Source organism: Girardinichthys multiradiatus, chromosome 10, assembly GCF_021462225.1.
Source record: "Girardinichthys multiradiatus isolate DD_20200921_A chromosome 10, DD_fGirMul_XY1, whole genome shotgun sequence".
In the NCBI taxonomy this organism is placed as follows: Eukaryota; Metazoa; Chordata; class Actinopteri; order Cyprinodontiformes; family Goodeidae; genus Girardinichthys; species Girardinichthys multiradiatus.
Genome location: NC_061803.1, coordinates 16,679,527 through 16,698,415, shown reverse-complemented (window position 1 = coordinate 16,698,415; position 18,889 = coordinate 16,679,527). Strand labels below are relative to the sequence as shown.

General features: G+C 39.6%; 1 protein-coding gene across 1 annotated transcript in view; it reads left to right on the top strand.

The window, feature by feature from the left end:
- Nucleotides 1–18,889, top strand: part of kif19 (kinesin family member 19) — a 65,336-nt gene that overhangs the window by 5,816 nt on the left and 40,631 nt on the right. The gene's annotated exons all lie outside the window — the stretch shown is intronic.

The following is an 18,889-nucleotide window of genomic DNA, read 5'->3' as shown; positions in this document are numbered from 1 at the left end:
GTTAGTAGATAATATTTGTTGGAGTCATAAATACATTTTCTTACCATAGATTATTAATAGATTAGAAATCACTTCCAATCCTTGTCAAAGAAAGAGCTCCTTTTGAGCTTGAAAAATTGAGGTAAAATGTTGTTAAATGGTGAGCAAGCAAACTGACCAGCTAGCTTCCCTCATAATGATGATTTTATGCTTAACCTCCTTGAAGCTGGCTTGTGAAGGGTGTTAATGGCTGCCTGCTGGACAACTATCAAGTCTGCAGTCTTCCCCATGATCATCATAACATGGCCATACCATCACATTTCTGTAATACAAATTATAATATAAAAATGTTTTTCACTGGACTCACGTCATACTCAAAGTTTCTGAAAAACAGATTTTTTTTGGGGGTGGGGGGGTTTGCTTTAAATCATCAAAATGAAGAGAAATTATCTTGAAATATTTCATTCTGTGTAATGAATCTGTTTAATATATGAGTCTCACTTTTAGAATTGATTTACTGAAATAAATTAAGTTTTTGCTGATATTCTGGTTAACTTAGATCCACAACAGATTTGAATGTGCGCCATTTGGAGCATGCTGCTGGTGATCTTGGACAAATAAACCATATGTTTAGGTTCCATAAGGACCCATATTCACCATTAGGTTTTACCTTCAGCCAGATCCTCATGGGAACCTTTTAGCAGCATTTGGAATGATGATGAAGGCAGTGCAAAGCCTAAAGAGCATCTCGACTGAGAACCTGCAGAGGTGTTTCCCCACTCATCTCAGGCTAATTAAAACATTTGTGTGGAAGCTGTTTATTGGCAGTTTTTCTTAGCCAAAGACACAGCGGCAACAGCTGATATGATTATGCATCCCCCTTGTTAATAAACATGCCATGTGTGGAGTGAACGGGTGGTGGTGGTGGTGTGATGAACAGTTTTTGCTCTTGTTTTGAAATGACGGGACTGGAAAACAATTCTGGAAACAGATAATTTGCTGCGTTGAGATTTTACTTGTTTATTGGATGTAATTCATTTCCATCCAGTCTTAGCTACCACATCAGCACTTCTACCTGCCATGACATCACTAGGCTTGGACTCAGAGGATTAGAACATAACAACAGGAAGGTAGTTATGGAGCTGACACCCACCTCCCACCCTCCTCTCCCCATGTAGCAAGGCTTGTTATTGTCTCTAGCTTAAGCAACCACATCTTGGAAAGAAAAGCGTTGTCCTTTTACCCATGCGACATGCAGCAGTGTTTGTTTTAATCCCGAACATTAAACCTTTACTGTTTTAAGTTAGTTAAGACTACTAAAATTATATATCAGAAGCTTACAAAGCCATGAAATCATAAACTGAGCTTTCCCATTTTTTAAAAACATAATTATTCAGTGTATGTAAAGTTTGAGAGAGCAATAACACATTTTTTTAAAATCTCTCCCACCCAAGCTGTGTATGTCTTCAGCTCCTCCAGAGGTACCATGGGCTTCTAGAGTATCTTTTTGATTAATGCTTTGGATGATGAATTAAACAGTTCTCTTTTATATGTAAAAATTCTGAATATAGGTTTAGAACCTAATTCTGCCTTAAGCTTTTCCACAACTTTGGAGTTTGGGGTTGTAAAACATGACAAAATGAGGAACAGTTGAAGTGGTATGAGTATTTTTGCAAGGTGGTGCTGACAAATCATTTAGCCCTGATTAGTCGATCCAAAAGAATCCAACTACTGAAATAAGTATTTGTAATTTGAGATAAATTGGAGGTGGGCTAACACAATACTTTCAAGTGTCTCATTCACAGAGCTGAAGGACTAACTTTATCTCTAAAGGCCTAAATTTAGCGTAGCTGTTAGCCTCTTAAATGCAACCGCTTACCTCTCGTGGCATTCTATAATGAGGTAGAAAGGAAAACACTGTCTGAGACCTTAAAGTCAAAGCTAACAATGTTCTTAAGTATAAACCATTCAGAGGGTTAATACGTGTCTTTACGTGTTACATGTGTCAGATTCTTGGAAATTAAGGAAAGTCTATGTCAAAATGTTTTTGAAAGAATTATGAAGGATTAAGTTTTACTTAACTTTTAAATAAAGATCAGATAACCTGACTTCAGTCATTTTAATTTTTCTTTTATCAGACCTTCTGACCAGTGTTTTGCTTCCTTTAAGCTCATTGGGTGGGAGAGGTAAATAAGGACCTATAAAAACACAGCAGCACGGGTCCTTCACGCTGTCCGGTGGGGGAAGAGTAAGACGCAGAGAAAAAAAGAGCAGGTGGCAGAAGGCTTAACCTGAGTTAAATCCATCCAATGCGCTCATCTCCACAGACTTAACCAGCTTTAAGTTGTCTGCTTTGTGCCAGTACAGCCAGATCTGGTACTCCCATTCAGGTAGCTAAGTCAGCCGCCAGCAACCCAGCTAATCTGTCTGAGTTCAACCCGCAGGCCATATGGTCTTTGAGAGTATACTGTCTTACAAACAAATTAATTACTACATAATATGGTGTGTTTCTAGATATATAGTTTGTCGTGAAATTTCTTAATATTATTTAAGTGTTCCTATCTACATATGCATCTAAAAGATTTGATTGCAGATGGTGTAAACAGATTCATCTTTTAGCTACACTATAATCCCAAATTATATTTATGTTGATGCAACCATTCTCAACCCCCCAACCCTCCTCCATTCAGGTGAGGACAACCTCGGTAAGCCTGTTGGCAAAAAAAGTCCTCCTGTCACAATAACAAGTCTGCCTTGTAAGCTCCACTAATCCTCTGCTAAGAACGTGAAAACTGGGCGTGATACAACTCAACAGAGACCACTCACCAAGGCTGTGTCGGTGTCAGATGCTCTCCAGAGAAATTGTTGAAACAACATATTTTCATGCTCTGTATAAGAACATACATAGCAATTTTTTATGCATTAATGCATAACAAAACAGACAAGAAATTTTGTCTGAATTCCTTGAAGTCCTGCAGTTGTAATTGCAACTGCCCAAAAAACTAATGACTCAATTAAACAAAATGCAAATACATAAAACACCTTTCAGATTTCTCTGTTAAAAAAGAAAAAACATTTTCCTTAACTTCTAAATTAGCCACTATTATTTTGTGATTCACATAAAATCCAAATGAAATACATTAAAGTTTGTGGTTGTGATGTGACAGAAAGTGAAAAAGTTCAAGGGTCATGAGTACTTTAGCATATCTCGATATACATTTTTGCCAAGCCCAGTTATTTAGTTCCTCTGATTAGCAGTATGATGTTACTATACTAATCAAGCATTTTTACAAATACATCTGTATATGTGTAGCTATAAAAACCATGTTTGAAGAATTGTGTGTTCTAAACATGAAAAATATTTCCTACAGCGTTTAGTGTCTTGTTGCTGAAAAGCGCTATATAAATAAACTTACCTTACCTTACCTTACCTTACCTTACCTTACCTTACCTTACCTTACCTTACCTTACCTTACCTTACCTTACCTTACCTTACTTGAACCTGAAACATGCTAAGCAGCTCTGCTTGTAGTGACCAGGTGGGAATGTTTTATAGTGAGGCCTCGTTTCCAAAGAGACAACGTCATTTCTTATATTTCTTTTGTTCTTTATTTCTTTTCACTTACACACCTACTCAGACAGAGAACCGCTAAAAGTTGTAAATCTTGCCATAATAGAACCACAGTTAAATAGGCTGTGATCAATACATGAATCGACTGGTATACCTGCGTAAATTGTGCAAGCTGGACTGTCAGGATAAATGTGTTGTCACCAGGTATTGATGGTGGCATGTGAGGTACAGCATTTAGAAGCTGCGCTGCTGTTGTCTGTTGTAGGATTTAAGTGTTTGATCACAAAAATAAGAATAGGGGGTTTAAACAGTAAATTTTCCTTGTGTATTTCTTCCTGTGGTTTTCGGAAAGAAGCAGGGGGCAGGTTGTTTAATACAAACCCTGGGTGAAAAATGTTTCAGCCAGGTTTTAACTAAAAAACCCAACAGTTTGCATTTTCTTTAAAAAAATCAAGACTTGAATAGAAAGAAGCATTCCCAATTATGACATCCAGTGAATTGGCACATTTTCTGCCTTTGTGAACTACAAAGCCAGTGTAAATTGCCTCCATCTAAAAGCATGTGCTGTAACACATCTCATTTAGGAAGTACTACTGTAAATTAGAAAGTCTTTGCACAGTAACACAATATATAGCGTCTTCTATTGACTATGCAAGTGCAATGCAGTAAATTAGCAAATTATCAAAAAGTAAATTTACTTTAGTTATTAAATTCAAAGGTTCTGTGAAATACGCAAAAACAAATACAATTGCATCAAAAATATAAAAGCAGAAGATGATATGTACAGACCGGTTGACCAGAGTAAGCTGTGCTGGCTTCACATGTGTTTAAGCCAATTTTTTTCACGTAGAATGTAAAGATTCCAACTGGTTCCAACTGTTTTGTTACTTGTGACAAACTATTCCAAAGCTGGGGTCAATGTGTGACAAGATCGAAGCATACAAATATAATTTGACATCATGTACAGAAATGCAGAAATGACCTTATCAGACAAAAGCTTTAGTTTTTACAGTTATAGACATGATAGACAAATTGGGTGTCCAAAACAACATATTTGAACTCTTCTACTTGTTGGATGTGGTGAAACACATTGAGACACTTTTGGTGCAATGACAAAGAAATTTGTCCTATACCAGTGTCTGTTAAATAGGATGTAAAAGATCTTTACGATTTACTGCATGAGAATCCTTTTTCAAGTCTGCTAAAACTGCAGCCACCTTTAGGCAATTAGCCTGTTGCACTGCTGAGGTGTAAAATAATCCCAGGTTGCTTTTAAAGCAGCCTTCAGCTCATCTGTATAGCTGGAGCTGATGTCTCTTATCATTGTCTTGACAATATTCCGTAGATTCTTTCTGGAGTTTAGGTCAGGCCAGGTTGATGTCCAATGGTGTAATGGTTTCTTCCTCTAGGTACAGAACTTGGTTTGTTGTATACTAGTTTAACTTTTTAAATCCCATTAAGTTTTTTAGGTTATTCTAATGTATAGAGATCTGGCTGGTTTATTTACGACAGAAAATGGGCTACGTTTTTACACAAATAAATTTATTAAACATAATTTAATATGTCCCATAAAAAAGCCATAAGGACAGTTTATTTAGCTTGAAAGTTACTGAACTCTCTGCTGGTAGAGGGTTTTAACTGCAACAATACTCTATAAGAAATAGGATAAGAAAGAGTATAACTAAAGAAAGGGAAGCTTTGTCTAGTGTGTTTTTTTTTTTGCAGGGCAACACGTTTAAATAGCTTTTTGTCTTAGTTAGAGAAGGGAAAGGAATTACTAACATTCTTGTCCTCTTTGAAGACTTAAACTCTTTACTCAGAGAAGGAGCTATAATAAGGACAAGAAAGGGAGAAGCACATTTTGATTGACAAATGTAGTTCAACTTTCTTAAAAAATAGGTTAATTTGTTGACCTGACTTGCCTATCTGTCCCAGAAAGTAGATAATCTTTATTTCCCTCTTGTCCCATACTAAACCTCCTTGTTTTGGCATTCTCTTCCTGACTCCATGGATCCCTGCCCTTCCCTCTAAGTTTCTTGTGGAACAGCCGCTGTGAGTACACCTGTCCCTGTTTGTGTGTGTTGTATGTGATCCATCTCAGTGGCCTTCCTGCCTTTAAATTGGTGTAGGTGAGAGCGCTAGGCGAGGCAGCTCATTACAAGTGGCCTCTGAAGGAGAATGGATGCTTGAGTGGGTCTGATTACTATCTTTTAGTTCCCCCTTTGACCCTGGATGAACCTTCTTGAGTTACGGCAGCAGTTTGGATGTATGAAACTAGGTTTTTTATCATAAGCTCAACATAATATAAATTGATTTAATAAACAGTGAGCAGATAAAACCATCCAGTGCAAGCAGCTGTGAGTCATTTCCTCCATTCTTTGCCCTCAGGCATTTTTTGAGCCATTTCAGTCAACCCTGTGGAGGTGAAATTTAGGGAATGACCTAGGAGGTTTTATATCTTTGTGTAATCTCATTGTTTAAGCAAAACATGTTTTCCCTTTTGGTAGTGAGAACAAAATCAGAGTGTGCATCTTTTTTGGGAAGAATTAGGAGCATAATACTTCCGGGCTTCCTCTGTGGGCACCTAATACCTTTAAGCAGGATGTTTAGGCTCTATGCAGATGTGTCACTAATACTGAAGGTTGGGATTGGTCAGCAATCTCTCTATCTCAACTATCATTGATGCATTAGGAATCAAATTCTTTTAAGAACTTAAATTATTATTATTGTAAAAGGAGCATACTTTAATAATATACTTTTTATAATGCCCTGCGATTGACTGCTGACCTGTCCAGGGTGTACCCCGCCTCCCGCCCATAGATTGCTGGAGACAGGCACCAGCTTCCTCGCAACCCACTATGGAAGAAGCGGTAGACAATGCCTGACTCACTGACTTTTTCTAATTTTTATTTACATGTAATGAAAAATGGCATATCAAAAAATATTTATACCCTTCTCAATAATCAAAAAAAAATCTACTGCAAAAAAAAAACCTTTTTATAACTGCTAACCAGCTTTTTGCATGTTTCCCCTGGTATTTTAAAGATTTCCCTTTGGTAATGAGCTCCAAGTCTTAAGGTTGGCCTTCTTCCCATCACTCTAATCATTAGCTTCCTTGCATAGATTCTCTTTCAGATTTAAGTCCAGATTCTAGCTGTGCCATTGGGAAGAAGCATGTTGGTAATCTCGCTGTTCCCCAGATTTGGAGCCACCACCAAGACAGCTCTACTGCCCAAACTCTGGTTTTAACCTGAATCCTGAAATGGACTGGAAGCCAGTGTCCTTTTTTTCTTGGTAAAAGGTATTTTGGAAAGCCAATAATTCACAGAAATACTATCTAGTTCACAGACATATTGTGGCAAAGCTAAGTCATTTCATTTTCCACAAAAAAGTCTTTTGACCTAATAAACATTTAAGGTTTTGATTGAAAACCTAAAATAAATATTTGTGATGTGATAACAGTAAATAAAATAAAAAGTATGTTAGAAATTGCCATAAATAAAATGCATTAATAAGACAACATCACAAGCATTTGTAGGCAGAGGGTTAAACACTGATTTAATTTGAAAGGAGTGATGATACAGAAGTCAATTGGGGTCAATGATCTCCTCTTTGTGGTGTGTCACATATTATCAAAGCATAACAAGTGTTTTTTTGTTGTTGTTTTTTTTAAGTTAAATAAAACTGAAGCATCTTACAGGAAAGATTAAATAGTGTATGATGAAATAGCCAAAAAATACATTTGTGTTCCTGCACTCTCTTATTTATTTATATTCTTTCTCTAAAAGAGCAGGAGCACAATGTTTCCAGGCTAACTTTGATGCCACGTAACACCTCTAAACAGAATGTAAAGTCCAGCCGCAGGGCGATAGATGTGCCATCCTTACGGGCTGGAAGCCTGAATTTCTCTCTTATTGACAAAACATATAAAGACCACATAAGATAATAATCTCTCGCTCGGTGTATTTCTAAAGAATACAGAAGCAAAATTCTAAGTGGAAGTTGAAAGAAACAAAAAAAAAAAGTTAAGAGAAAATCGTTTTGTTTATGTTAGACAAAAAGCTGACATAAAGGGTAAGGAAAATAAACCCACCTCAAAACTGTGTAATGTTAATATAACACAAGGAAACTAAAAAGCATCTATGTGTGGTTTTAGGGATCTAAAGGGACTCAGTTCCCATAGGAGTTTTCCATAACATCTGAATCATAATAACAACTTGTTTTTCTGTTAGTGTATGAGGTTGACTTCAGGAGAAATGTGAGCTCCTCTTAAAAACAGTGGAAGAGTTATTATCAAAACAAAATATAAGATATTTCTACATTAAAAGTACTTTTTGTGCAGAATATTATTTCATCCCTGGTGATCTTTTTGATTTAATGTTTTGGAGCCTGACAAGTTAATATTATCATTCGTTTGCCATGTTATTTGGCTCAGCCCAGTAAAAGTAACTCCTTGTCCCTACAATATACAAAGAACAAGTGAATTAAGTTTCTTTGAGCAATACTCCCTGCATAATGACACTTTGCTGTGTCAGAATAAGAACACTGTGACCTCTTAAAAATGAACAATGCCTACTTTCCATCAATCTATCCTGGTGACTCTCTTTTTTACTGTGGGAGGAAGCTTTAGTACCCACAGAGAACCCATGCATGCATGGGATGAACATGCAAACACAATTCAGAAACACCCCAGGCTGGGATTGAACCTCAAGAAAATTGTGGTCATCAACAAGGTGGATCCATATGTACTGCCTGTTGGTTTGTTTAGCATAAATCTGGATGATTGGCCGCACATATCACACAATAAGGGATGGGTAAGTTTTAAAACACTTTAAAATATGTGACAGTCCATTAGGGCTTGTTATATGTGTCTTTCTTTATGATTATTATTTAGAAAATATTGCTTAAAATAATGCTTGCATTTCATATATATATACAGTATATACAATGCTCAAAAAAATAAAGGGAACACTCAAATAACACATCCTAGATCTGAATGAACGAAATATTCTCATTGAATACTTTGTTCTGTACAAAGTTGAATGTGCTGACAACAAAGTCACACAAAAATCATCAATGGAAATCAAATGTATTAACCAATGGAGGCCTGGATTTGGAGTCACACAAAATTAAAGTGGAAAAACAAACTACAGGCTGATCCAACTTTGATGTAATGTCCTTAAAACAAGTTAAAATGAGGCTCAGTATTGTGTGTGGCCTCCACGTGCCTGTATGACCTCCCTACAACGCCTGGACATGCTCCTGATGAGACGGCGGATGGTCTCCTGAGGGATCTCCTCCCAGACCTGGACTAAAGCATCCGCCAACTCCTGGACAGTCTGTGGTGCAACGTGACATCGGTGGATGGAGCGAGACATGATGTCCCAGATGTGCTCAATCGGATTCAGCTCTAGGGAACGGACGGGCCAGTCCATAGCCTCAACCTCTTCATCTTGCAGGAACTGCTGACACACTCCAGCCACATGAGGTCTATCATTGTCCTGCATTAGGAGGAACCGAGGGCCAACCGCACCAGCATATGGTCTCACAAGGGGTCTGAGGATCTCATCTCGGTACCTAATGGCAGTCAGGCTACCTCTGGCGAGCACATGGAGGGCTATGCGGCCCTCCAAAGAAATGCCACCCCACACCATTACTGACCCACTGCCAAACCGGTCATGCTGAAGGATGTTGCAGGCAGCAGATCGCTCTCCACGGTGTCTCCAGACTCTGTCACGTCTGTCACATGTGCTCAGTGTGAACCTGCTTTCATCTGTGAAGAGCACAGGGCGCCAGTGGCAAATTTGCCAATCCTGGTGTTCTCTGGCAAATGCCAAGCGTCCTGCACGGTGTTGGGCTGTGAGCACAACCCCCATTTGTGGTCCTCATACCATCCTCATGGAGTCGGTTTCTAACCGTTTGTGCAGACACATGCACATTTATGGCCTGCTGGAGGTCATTTTGCAGGGCTCTCGCAGTGCTCCTCCTCTTCCTCCTTGCACAAAGGCGGAGGTAGCGGTCCTGCTGCTGGGTTGTTGCCCTCCTACGGCCTCCTCCACGTCTTCTGGTAGCGCCTCCAGGCTCTGGACACTATGCTGACAGACACAGCAAACCTTCTTGCCACAGCTCGCATTGATGTGCCATCCTGGATGAGCTGCACTACCTGAGCCACTTGTGTGGGTTGTAGAGTCCATCTCATGCTACCATGAGTGTGAAAGCACCACCAACATTCAAAAGTGACCAAAACATCAGCCAGAAAGCATAGGTACTGAGAAGTGGTCTGTGGTCCCCACCTGCAGAACCACTCCTTTATTGAGTGTGTCTTGCTAATCGCCAAAGATTTCCCCCTGTTCTCTATTCCATTTGTACAACAGCATGTGAAATTAATTGTCAATCAGTGTTGCTTCCTAAGTGGACAGTTTGATTTACTTGGAGTTATATTGTGTTGTTTAAGTGTTCCCTTTATTTTTTTGAGCAGTGTATATATATATTTCATTTAATCATGTAAAACACATTTTAAATATTACTTTGTTAGTCTGTTTGAACTACGCTGAACAAACGTCCCTAATGTCCGATTTCAGTCCCCGTTTAAGGCTAGCTGTCCTCGGGTTAAGCTGTCTCCGGAAATGTCCCAATTTTATTATTTTATGCATAAGAAAAAATGTTGCATGTGTGGACTGGTATTACTGTAGCTGGGGTTTGAGTATAGATCAAGCTCATAAAATCCAGCCCTACCAGACCCGGGCCAGCGGCCATAACAACCCGACCCGATCCCGACCAACACACACGAAAATAACCCGACGTGAACAGCTCAGAATCAACTGATCAGCTCACGGTCTTGGCAGAATACTTTCCAGAATAATATTATTCAAATAAATGTAGGCAGGCATTATTTATGTACCTGCCACAAAATGTGCACTGCACGCACGGGTGTGGGTGAGATTCAAGCTGTCCAAATCCACCCTGGATATCCGATTCAGCCACAGTAGTCGACGTTGTGTGCTCAGTGTTTTTGTTTTTTCACACTGATTTTCAATCACAGCTGGCAGACAGGTAGAATGACAGGTTGTGTGCAGCACAACTCAAAATTAAACAAGCTTTCGCCATAGTTGTGGTAGAATAGTCTGGAGTTTTGCTTCACTGATCACACTAAAACAAAGAAAACAGGCTGCAGCTGCCACCCAAGATGACTCCCAAGGTGCGGTCACGTGACTGCAAAGTCATGTGAAAGCCCCCCATAGTTGCTGCCAATTGTTTGGTCATGAGGTTTACATGTACATGAATAATGAAATAATTTAACAATTGTATTTTGTATATTTTCTGGGTATTGTAATTTTATAAAAAGTGTTTGATGATCTTTAACATAAAAGTGGGACAACTCAAAAAAAACAAATTAAGAAATCTGTTACAAAAAACATTTTCTCACACCACTGTACAAATATAACCTCATAATGAAAACATAACTTGAAGCTAATTTATTTTTCATTATGTGTAAAATTCCTTATTTTGTCTTGGAAAATAAATAGCCTCAGAGGTTTAATAACCAAGAAGCCAGAGTTTTAAGAGTCAAGGAGGCGGGGCTCTTGGTTGAAACTGCTTGGATTCTCAACTATTGTTCAGTGTTAACATGGAACACTGTGCTGCAACAGGAACGCTGATTTGCAGTGAGTTGCCGGAGAAACCTGCAAACATTCAGTTTGTGATGAAAATGCATAAATATCTTTTTATGTCTGGTCCTGGTGATTGGCTGCCACGTCTGTTTTATACCTCTGACATTTGCACCATATAGAACAGAGATTAGAAAATTTACTGGTATTTATCTTAGACAATCGTTGTTACCGTAGAAGTAAACTGCAGCCTCTGAGAATGCATTGGCCAATAAAATAAATATATTACCTTTATAGAAGTGGTTCTCAACCTTTTTAATTCATGAAATAACGCCTTGTCCCAGAATGAAGTGTTAATTTTTGGTTGTGTGTAGCCAGCTGACATATTGAAGGTGTGTGGTGCATACTGCAGATGTTGAAACCTTTGTTTACAATCAAAATTATCATTTTACACTTTAAAGTCAGTTTGATTTGATTTTCATTTTCTTTTCTTACAAGGATTTTATCTGAACAATTTGGCAGCATCAAGCTATTATTTATTTTACTGAGTATGAAATTCTCCGTCTGCCAATTAGTTTTTGTTTTATTTATCTGACGTTTAAACCATGGTTTTTGAAGAGAACACCGTATGTTCTCACCTAAATCCTGTGAAGAGTTTATTGTGCTGCAAAGCCATAAAAGCCTTGAAATCGCTAATGGTTCTTTTTGTGTTTTACTCTGACATCCTCCTTTCTGTTATATGGCAAAAAATGGACTTCAAGCCTGGAAAAAACATGCTGTCCAGCACCAGTCTGGTATTACTGTTTTTACATTTGAACCGGAGTGTGATGTTACCTTGACACTCCACTAAATGGTTAGTTGCACAGCTTGTCATTACCTGATTTTGCATGTTTTATTCTGCTTTTTAGTCAATTCTTCTACATGACAGTCAGAAAGGCTGGACAAATCATAAAGTGATGGTCATCAGCATTATCATATCAATGGAAGAACGGAGATTTTAATATAATATTTTCTAAAATTGTACCTTTCAGTCTGTTCCAAATAAATGATGGCAGAAATATAAATCCCATGTATAGAACAGTTATCTGTTCTATCTGTTTTTCTCTGAAGAAACTGCACAGTGGCGCAGTTGGTAGCACTGTTGCCTTGCAGCAAGAAGGTCCTGGGTTCAACTCCCGGCCAGGGGTCTTTGTGCATGGAGTTAGCATGTTCCTTCCGTACATGCATTGGTTCTCCCCAGGCTTCCTCCCACTGTCCAAAGACATGGTTGATTGGTTTCTCTAAAATTGCTGTTTCCCTCTGCATGAAGTGAAGAGATAAACATATTTGAAAAAAGCTAGTCTGAAATGCAGCAGAATTGAATACATGTTGCTATTTGATGCTTGAACAATTCCCACTTTACTGTTACTGTCTTCAGCTTACTTTATTTGGAAAGTGCCTCAGTTGTTGAGCTTGATGAGCAACCAAAGAATTTGAAGTTTTTAAACAACATGCCAATCATTTAAAGTAGTAACAGTTTCATTCCTATAAGCAACAGGCATTAGCAGGAAAAAGTAGTGGTTTAGTTGTTTGCTGCTGGTCATATCTGAAGCGTGCCTGGCTAGTGGCTATGCTTCTAAGCCTCTGTCTAATAATATATAATTCTGTGAGTTCCCCCTCACTACACTTTTTCTGATGCCAGATTGCTGCGGACGTGCGCACATTTATTCTCGAAGATTGACACATTTGGGCTGAAACTGTACCCCTTGTAGCATGTGGAAGAATGCCTTTTTTGTCTTTGTGGCTGATTCCCCTGGCCTTGAAGTTACCTCTCACCTTTTGACCAGCCAGTGTCAGTCTCCAGCATCCAGTTGCTGACCTTTCCTTCCAGTCCCCAAATGCTTGTTTGTGATAATATGACATGATTAGGTAACAACAAAACTAGTTAATAACTCAACATCATTTACCCACAAGGGTGTGTTTTCTTAAAATGGTTGTCTAAAAGGCAGAACAAAACAAGAAAAACTGATTTTATTGTGGTCAGGATTTTAATAGTATCTTTAATATCTTTTGTAATGGTGACATCTTCCTGGTGGCAATTATGTCACATTTCTCTTTTCTTTTCTTTTCTTTTCAAATCAAATCTTTTTTCTGTATTAATGGTTTAACACAGAACCAGTGCATAATGACCAGAAAATGAAGAATGGAAAGAAACAAAATGTTTCTCTAATTTTTGGCCTTCAGAGGTTTCCTGTTGCATTGCCCAAAAGTTTAAAACTCATGTCCATTGTCAAGTGTCTAAGTCAGAATTACAACAACCATGATCTGACAGCACCGGTTTGCCATTCAATCGCCACAGCCAGACATCCTACGTCACTTCAGCTAAAGAACAGACTTTACAATCAGGTACGCTGTATCAGGTACACTGTGGTCCAAAGACATCTCCCATCTTAGTGAGACTCTGAAACAAGATATTTGGTGGCATTGTCAGGGCACAGAGGGCAAGGCTTGAGCATTTCTATCGGATAACCAAGTGCAATTGTGCCCGGTGTGAGTTTCCGAAGCTTTGGTTGCATTTCTGAAAGGGCAGTTTAAAAGGTTGCCTTTTGAAGGTTATTGCTTGGACCTGATTGGTTTTCTTGTGATCTTGATTGTTTGTTCTTTGCCCTATTCTGGACACAGCAAGCAGTAACAGCTCTGTTACTAATCTCCTGCGAATTAAAGGCAACCCGGTGAAAAACGGACACATTAACTGGAACCCCTGGCTGATAATGTGTAAAAATGTATTCTGCATGGAACAATACAAAACAAATCCCAAACAGTGACACAATTCTTGGTAACCCTACTTTCAATCTTTTGTACAACCCCCTTTTTCAAACAGGACAACTGTTAGATTTTTGTAACATTTCCCAAAGTTGGAGCATAGAGCAAGAAGAATCTTTGACTGTTCCTTTGCGCACAATCTTCAAGATCATATAAAATCAGGTTCTTCTCTTATGCTCTCTCTCCTTAGCTCACCCCGTAGGTTTTCGACATGATTTAGCTTTGGGTACTGAGATGGCCATGTTAATTAGTTATGTGTTTGTTTTAAAAGAGGCCCACGCTCTTACAGGTCCCGTCCACCATGCTTAACAGGGAACATGAGATGCTTTCCACATAATCATACTGTTTGTTACTGAAAAGTTAAATAATAGCCCGATCATAGTCATCAGTGTAATTAGTATAATTAGAATCTAATTGATGTTAAAAAAAAAGGCATATTTGTTTTTTCATTCCTGTTAACACATTTCAGATTTCAAATAAATTATTGTGTCCCATTTTGTGAGCCAAATGTATCATCACATCTCCATTAAAGATCGAGACTGGTTGAAATGAAAAGAAAACCATGTTTTATCGGCCAATGACTCACAGCAAGTCAGCTGTACAGAGTAACAGTCCAGGCTTTCTAATGACTTACATAAGTGCCACTCTGTCTCTGAAGATGCAATTGTAAACTTATTTTCTTTTCGAGGCTATTTGACTCTGAGTGCTTCCAGATTGTGCACGATACAAACTAATGGAAGATGATGTATTTTAGTTTTGGTTATGCATCATGGCAACCAAACCACTGGTTATTTTGGATTAAAATAACACACAGATAGTTTTGAAACAAGCTTCCATGCTAACTACATAGTTACAATAGAGTTGAGGGTTTAAATGAAGATGTTGCATGTGGTGAAATAGTTGCAGAGATGGAAATTAAAGTGAAGATGTGACACATGAACAGAAGACAGCTTTTAATCTTTGTGATGCATTCATGCTCAACCCTTTCAGCTTAATTATGGGAAGTCGAAGGCAGAGCCATAAAGACAAGACACAAATGTAAACAATAAAACCTGACAGCTGTGCATGTAGGTTGACGGATTGGCTCTATCGCTCTGATTCAGACCAGGGTTTGTTTAAAACCATCATCCATTTGTTAAAACTATTACTGTCATCTAATGTGCCCATGCCTGCCCATTAGAATATAGACATTTAACTAATCTCTGACGTTTTCCTAAATCATGCCCACATTCTCAAATTTAGCGCATTCCACAACAGAAGTTGAACGCTCAAAAAGATAAAACAGACCAACTTTATTTGAATATGTTCTTCTTTCCTGGCATATTGTATTCTAGAATTGCACCGCTCAAGGTGGCAGCAGGTTGGGGTAGCTCTGTTACTTTTGATTCTGATTTATTCTTTTTTGCGAACTATTCCTCTTGTGGTGGATACAGTTGATTTTTTTTGGATGACTGTCCACTCCAGTGTCGGATGCTGTGCAGCTTGGAGGATTTTTCTTAATACTTTCTATTTTGGGACATTTGTTATGATTCATTGCCATGGCAGCGGGGTTGTTTCTTACATCCAGGAGCAGCTGATTAATATCTCAAAAGCTCAAATAATACTTCAGCTACAACCCCAAATCCCTGATGAGTTGAAAAGGAGACTCCGTGGATGCAGAGCAGGAGCTAAGAGAAGAGAGAGAAGGAAGAAGTTCAAACCATCTCTTCCGTCGATTTTGATGGGCAATGTGAGATTGTTGGGAAACAAGTTGGATGAGCTCCAAGCCCTACAAAGGACCTAGCCAGAGTACCGGGCATGCAGTATCGTGTTTTACTGAGACATGGCTGCAGGATCATATCCCCGACTCCAGCGTCTCTCTGCCAGGCTTTTTAACCATACGAGCAGACAGAGATTTAAAGGGGAGTGGCAAATGTAAAGGAGGTGGACTGGCAGTACTTGTGAACAACAGATGGTGTAATCCAGGACATGTAACTGTGAAGTGTCATCTCTGCAGTCCAGATATTGAACTGTTGGCAGTAAGTTTACGTCCATATTATTTACCCAGAGAGTTCACCAGTGTTATTTTGGCAACAGTTTACGTTCCACCTTCCGCTGTTGCTGACACTGCATGTGTCTGCCATCAGCTCAGTTGTTGCTAAGCTACAGACACAAAACCCCAATGCTTTTGTGGCAATTTCTGGTGATTTTAACCATGCTTCACTCTCTGCTACACTTCCAACGTTTCAACAGTTTGTCAGCTGCTCTACCAGAGAAAACAAAACATTGGATTTGTTTTATGCAAATGTCAAGGACTCACACATCTCTACAGCAAGACCTCCTCTAGGCAAATCAGATCACAATCTTGTTTTTCTCTGCTCAAAATATAAGCCCCTTGTTCAGAGGCAACCTGTAATAAAGAGGACTGTGAGAAAATGGTCACAGAAAGCTGAAGAAGCTCTGCAAGGTTGCTTTGAGGCTACAGACTGGGACGCACTGTGCCAGCCACATGGAGAGGACATCAATGCCATGACTGAGTGTGTAACCGACTATATAAACTTCTGTGTGGATAACATCATCCCCACCAGAACCGTGAGATGCTTCCCCAATAACAAACCTTGGATCACCTGTGACCTGAAGGACCTGCTTAACAAGAAAAAAAGAGCCTTCAGAGAGGGAGACAGAGAATTATTGAGGAGTTTACAGAAGCAACTTAAAGTCAAGATAAGAGACAGCAAGGAGGTGTACAAGAAGAAACTGGAGAGCAAGCTCCAGCAAAACAATATCAGAGATGTGTGGACAGGGATGAAAAAGATCACAGGCTTCAAGCAGAAGGATGATCAGACCGATGGAGGTCTGGACAGAGCCAATGAACTGAACACATTCTTCAATAGGTTCAGTTCAGAAACAAGCTTCGCATCCTCCTCTCCTGCTCACAGCCAAACAGACATTCCACCTTCCTTTGACCCACAGGACCCACAGCTGTCCAGTAACACCTCACATTTTTTATCTTCCACCTCAGCCCTAGACCCTTCTGCTTCTACATGTTTGCCTTCAACCATATCAGAAGATGCTGATGCTTCCTTTGCTTCCCCCTTCCACCTGTGTGTCTGAGGAAGTCAGGTGAAGAGACAAATGGAGAGACTGCATAGGAATAAGGTTGCAGGTCCAGATCATGTCAGCCCTAGAGTCCTGAATGTCTGTGCAGAGCAGCTCTGTGGGATTCTGCAACACCTCTTCAACCTTAGCCTGGCCCAGAAGAAGGTTCCGGTGTTGTGGAAGACCTCCTGTCTTGTTCCGGTACCAAAGAAAACTCACCCATCAGTCCTCAATGACTATAGACCTGTTGCCCTGACATCTCACATCATGAAGGTCCTAGAGAAACTCCTGTTGGCCCACCTGAGTAAGCAAACAGTAAACCATCAGGACCCACTTCAGTTTGCTTATTGCTGTGGAGTTGGAGTTGAAGATGCCATCATACATCTGCTTCAACAAACCCACTGTCATCTGGACAAAGCCAGTAGCACTGTGAGGATCATGTTCTTTGATTTCTCCAGTGTATTTAATACAATCCAACCTGATTTGCTTTGTCAGAAACTCCAGAAGACTCAGGTGGAGGCCTCAAACATCTCCTGGATCAAAGACTACCTGACAAACAGACCACAGTTTGTGAGACTGAAGGGTTGTGAGTCTAACCAGGTAGTCAGCAGCACAGAAGCGCCACGGGGGACTGTACTCTCACCATTCCTTTTCACTCTGTACACCTCAGACTTCCAGTACAAGACAGACTCCTGTCATCTGCAGAAATACTCGGATGATTCTGCAGTCGTGGGGTGGATCAGAGATGGACAAGAAGATGAGTACAGGAAGGTGGTGGACCGCTTTGTGGCATGGTGTGGAAACAATCATCTCATTTTGAACGTGACTAAAACAAAGGAGATGATTGTTGATTTTAAGAGAAACAGGAATAAGTCAAAAACTATTTCTATCATGGGAGAAGAAGTGGAGGTGGTGGAGGAGTATAAATAGCTTGGTGTTCACCTGGACGACAGACTAGAGTGGAGATGCAACTGTGAAGCCATCTACAAGAAGGGACATAGCAGACTGTACTTCTTGAGGAAGCTTAGGTCCTTTGGTGTTTGCAGCAAGATGCTGCATATCTTCTATAAGTCTGTTGTGGAGAGTGTGATCTCTTCTACCATCATATGCTGGGGAAGCAGCATCAGAGCCAGGGACTTAAAAAAGCTCAACGAGCTGATAAAGAAGGCTGGCTCTGTTCTGGGGACTCCTCTGGAACCTCTGGAGATCATTGTGGAAAGACGGATTCTTCATAAAATGAAGAACATTATGGAGAACCCTGAGCATCCTCTTCATGAGACTGTCCTACAACAACAGAGTGTCTTCAGTCAGAGGCTTCTTCAGATCTGCTGTAAGACGGAGCGCTACAGGAGATCCTTCCTGCCCACAGCCATCAGCATCTACAACGGCTCTTTGAGGAAACCTTCATAATATGAGCTACAACAACATTTAATTTCCCTTTGGGATTAATAAAGTATTTTTGAATTGAATTGAATTGAATATGCTGAAGCTGGCTGTGGGTCAGTTTGCCTATTCACCAGTTCGTCAAAACATCCAGGTACGAACTGACATCCAGTGGTAGATGGCTCCATTTCGTACCAGAAAAAAAAATAAAGCAGCAAAGTAGTGAATAACTAAAGAAAAGTTTAACTCTGTAAATTAACATCCAACGTGCCTGAGTAAAAAGTACTGGTGTCTTAAATCGATGTGCTTCCTCTGACTGACTCCCTTTGAGTCTTCTTCATCCAGTAAGAACTTTTACACCACAAATGCTGTTATTTGTGTGACTTGGTTGCCCCAATGTATAGAGTGTTCACTACAGGGATGCAAATTAAAATTTAGGGTGAAAGAAATATTTTGTACCAGGCACTAA